This window comes from Belonocnema kinseyi, chromosome 5, assembly GCF_010883055.1.
Source record: "Belonocnema kinseyi isolate 2016_QV_RU_SX_M_011 chromosome 5, B_treatae_v1, whole genome shotgun sequence".
In the NCBI taxonomy this organism is placed as follows: domain Eukaryota; kingdom Metazoa; phylum Arthropoda; class Insecta; order Hymenoptera; family Cynipidae; genus Belonocnema; species Belonocnema kinseyi.
Window position 1 is genome coordinate 1,136,024 of NC_046661.1, and position 5,056 is coordinate 1,141,079.

Here is a 5,056-nt window from a genome sequence, read left to right on the forward strand (position 1 = left end):
TAATTATTATTATAAAAAAGTCCTATTTTTGATCAAAAGTTCAACTACTTTTTTAAAATTTTTATTTTTTTTTATTTGAAGGTTCATCTCTTTCGTTGAAAATACATTTTTGAACTGACAATTAATCAATACCATTTTTGATTATGAAATCATGTGTTTTGTTGAAAGGTCGTCTTTCTTTGTAGAAATTAAATTTTTTTATAGAAAATTTATACTTTTTGATTAAAAATTACATTTTTCGGTTGAATTATCAACTACAAATATTATTTGGTTGTAAAGTCGTTCTGTTGTAAATGCAACTATATTGCTAAAAATTTAAATCATAATTTTTGGGTGGAAATACTCTTTTTGTTTTTAAAATTAAATAATTTCGTTGACAGTTCATGTATTTTGTTGGAAATTGACCTTGTTTAGTAAAAATTTTATCTTTTTGGTTAAAAATGTATCATTTTTGGTCAAAAATGCAATTGTTTGGTTAAAATATCAACTGTACATCTTTTTGGGTTTAAAAGTCGATTATTTCACTAGGAGTTGAATTACTTTGTAAAAAAATACTTTTTTTAACAAGGTTTTTTAATTATGGTTAAAAATTTAACTATTTCGTTGTAAGTTTAACTCTTTCATTGAAAACTCATATTTTTCGTTGAAAAAATTCAACTTTTTGTAGATAATTCGTCTTTTTCACTTTAAAATTAAATAATTTCTTTAAAAATTCATGTATTTCATTTAAGATTTGTCTTTTTTTGTAGATCATCAATTCTCTTGGTCGAAAATTCATCTGATTGGTCGAAAATTTAACAACTTTGTTTAAAATTAATTTTTTCTGTTAAAAATTATTTATCTTTATCTGAAAATGTAACTATTACATGAATGATTAAAAATTAATCGTATATATTGGTTAAGTTGGAAAATCGTTTTTTTTTTTTATAGAACATTAATCTACTTGGTCAAAAATTCACCTTTTCCCTTGAAAATTTAACAATTATGTTGAAAATTCGTTTTTTTTCTTGTTCGATTTAATTTTGTAGCACAGTTTTTATCTGGAAATTGAGATAGAAAGGAATAAAGTTAGAAGAAGTCAAAGAGTATAAATATTTGGGATACATCTTGCAAAGGAATGGAGATCATACAGTTCATATAATAGATAGGAGAGGGAAAGACAATTTTTAGAAAGATGGGGGCGATTAAGGAATCAAAACACAATAAATTTATAAGATGATAAAGAAGGAAGGTGTGTCAAAGTATTTAGAAAAGGGATAGTGAGAGAAAAGGTGGACCAGAATAGCAAGATGTAGATTGGGAAACGAGGTAAGGGAGGGGAAGTACTGGGAAAAAGAAGAGAACAGAAAGTGCAGAATATGTGAATGGGAGGAGGAAACATGGAAGAATGTACGGGAAGGATGTAGGAGAGGAATGGAAGATAAAGGAAGCTGGCAAGAAAATGTGGTTAAGATTTAAGAGAAAGATGGATTAGGAAAAGAATGGATGAAATAGTTGGAGGGTGCTAGAGGAGAGAATGAGAGGGAATGAAAAAATGCACGTGAAAAAAAGTAAATGGAGTTGTAAAAAAGTGAAAGAAAAAGGAAACGGAAGTTGCTTAGATTAGAAGCGTAAGAAATTGTAAGTAATGGTAAGGTAAAAGTTAAGTCGACTAAGATGCGCTCGCGTTCTCATGCCCTATCTCTCTCGCTTGCACTCACGCTTTTGTTCGATCGCTCACTTACTTGCTAATAAGTGCTTAATTGCGCTATCGCAGGAAATAGAAATAAGAAACTAGATATGTGACTTTATGTAAATTGTTGTAAATAATTATATACATAGAAAGGATAAGATCGTAAAAAAATATAGATATAAACGGGAAGATTGTAAGGAATGGAAGTCATGTAAACATAAAATATTGCTAAGTTTTCGAGGTTAGAAAAGAAAATTCTAAATTTTGTGAGTGTCATAATCTAAAAAATTGAGTAAAATTTAAAAATTTAGAATAAAATATTGGTAAACTATTGAGATCTGTAATGAAAATTTTTTATTTTGTAACTTAAAAAAAAAATTTAATTAAGAGCAATAATAAAAATTTCTTATAAAATATTGGTAAATTATTGAGAAGTGAAATGAAAATTTTGAATTTGGTAAATGTAATTCTTTTAAAAATTAGGAAATTTTTTAGAAATTTTGATTAAAATATTCATGAATTATTGACACCAAAAAAGGAAAATTTGAATTTTGTTAATATAAAATTTTTTTAAATTAAGAAATATTTTAAATAAAATATTGGTAGATTTTTGAGACCTGAAAAGAAAATTTTTAATTTTGCAAACGTAAAAATTGTATATCTTAATTTTCACCTAAATGTATGATATAACAATTCTTAATTAATTGAGCCAAATTAATTTTCCAAATTTCTGAAATTTATACAAAAAAAAAATCTTGCCAAATTTCTAGGAATATTTTTGATTTCCAAAGTGATTGGAAAAAGCCCCCTGCGTTGGGCGCCAATTGTCACGCGGCCATTCTCTTCAAAGTTGAACAAGGTTCTATAGGCCGCGCCCAAGAGTAATATAAAAGAAACACACGTACATTAGGGCGCCAGCCTTCATAAAGGCAGTTTTGAAATAGTTACTAAAAAAAACTTAAGGGTACACTAGCTCGAATTTAACAAGAACGATAAAAATATTATACGGTAATCACGATCATCACGGTAAAACAGTAAACAGGTGAGAACCACAAGAAAATGCCTTAAAATACGCTACCTCAGTCCTTAGGTAGAGGTGGATGTCGTATAAATAAAATTCGGCAAGACAATTTACAATGAAATAAGAATATAATTACAGAAAAAAAAGATAGTGCAGCTGTCCAATAACATACTTACATAATAACGAGGAAATACACAAGAGAAACAAGGTCGAATATGAACGAAAGGACACACCAGAGACAGGAAGAAAACATTGAATTAAAGTAAAAACAGTGTATGAAAGAAAATAGCCGACTGAAAAACTAGGCGAAATCCGGTAAAAAGGAAAAATTAACATTAATAAACCGTAGGTATAACCAATTTTCGTTGTAACGCCCAGGATATTCTTGAGATTTCGTAAACCCCATTATATTTTTAATTTTTTTTCTTAACCCAGAATGTAGAAAGTAATTTTAGACCTCGTTAAATAACATAGTACACATATTGTTTCGTAAGCTACAGCCTTTTTGGGTTAAGAAATACATGTTTTACTTAAGGACGGATGTCTAGTCGTTTAGGTACCTCAAAATTTCATTGTTATTTTACATTTCATTTATACTGCAAGCAACTTGCGAGCTAATCCGGACCCCAAGTTGACCTCGAGTTCCTTCCATTCGGAACCATTCTTTCAATTTTCTCTAAAAATCCCCAAAATCTTTCAGAAAACACGCACAGCAAATATCTTAAACAATTAAATTTATAACTTAATTCAGAGAGTGGGTTCCATTTTCTGGAAAACATGTGGCTGCTATACTCTGAGTCTACAATGAAGCCAAAGGATTCTTTCTTCAACAGCCTCGGGTGCAATTTACCCATATTCAAGAGAAGGTCATGAATAGTCTTCAGGCAGCCGATGTACAAGGCTTCTATTACCCACTCTTAAACTCAAAATACTCTAAAGGGCCCAGCGGCCCCGTATTTTTCCGTGACGTCATTCTAATATCCCTGCTCTGACTCAAAATTTCCCTTCCTCCTTCCTATTTCCCGATTTCCGATTGGAGGAAAGAGTTCGAGTGGAGCAGCTCGGGAACGACCCCCAGCGTCTCGGAGGTTCAGGGTTGCCTATTTTTCCAAATTTTTCTCCAGTTTCTTCTCCGCTATCGTGTACCCCGCAGACTCCTTTTTGTTAGAGTTTCCCTGCCTTGAAAGCCGCGTTACAATTTTATCTATTGCTCATTTATTTTTCTCCTCAATTCCGAACAAAGTCAAAGAAGACTCGGCCGGCTACGAGCTATAAGTCCCACGTCTCCGACCATCGCGGTATCGGTTTAAATGAATTTTTAATGTCGGCAGTTGTTCCGTGTGCGCGTTTCGTGAGAGGATTCGCGTGTTTCCAAGGACAGAGATCGGCGTCGCGGGATGGCGAGTGAGACACCCAATTTTAATTGTGTTTTGCCCGAGTAGATTTGGTAATTTTTAAGTTATCCTCAGTTTTGTATTTAATGAGTCGTGATTAATCTTAAATTCATTTAGCATCTTGTCAGTACATTGTGATTTTTTGTGATTTCGTGTTCACCTAGACGTTCTCGAAAACATCGATCCAGATATGTAAGTCCTCCCTCATGTTGGGGTTAATTCTGTTCATCATTCGAATAAATGTATCTGAATTGTATTTCCAAAGTAAATTTGGGTTTAATTTATTAACAATACCATTTCTCTATTTTTCATATAATTTTTATAGTTTGTTTATCAAGTCGAAGGCAGGTCGGGACCTCCCTTAATACACCGAGCTATCCCACGTATTCTCACTCTTTTAGCCGCTCGAAAAAGTGAAATCAAAGATATTTTCAGTTTTGAAATCTTGAAGTTTATTTCTTATTCTAATAAAACTATTTCTCTGTCACGGGCATTTCCTTGCTGCCACGGATTGAACGTAACATCGCTAAGTTTACTCATTTAAAAAAAGGGGGGGGAGGTAAGTCAGCAAAAAAATATACATCAAAGTTAGTAAAAGGAAATGCCAGCCGTAGCAGAGGTCAGGAGGATAACGAAAAATAAGGGGAGGGGTGGCGTCAGCATTATCACAAGTAAAATTACAAAAAAAAACGATAACATACTAGGTCAAGGTCGGGAAGTTACACCAGAAAAGGGTCGGCATAGGTGTCACATACGATACTTACATCTTAAGAAAAGAAAATGGACGAAGAAAAATCCAAATAATCCATCAATAACTGCGGCAACGAATCACGCAAAAACAAGACGAAGAGAAAATCACCGATCGGCACTTCATTATAAAAAAAAAACTATTCACTAGACATAGTGATCCAGACAAGGGTTTTTAATATTCTTTGAACATACAAAGAAGGTAGTAAAAGGCCTGGCTGA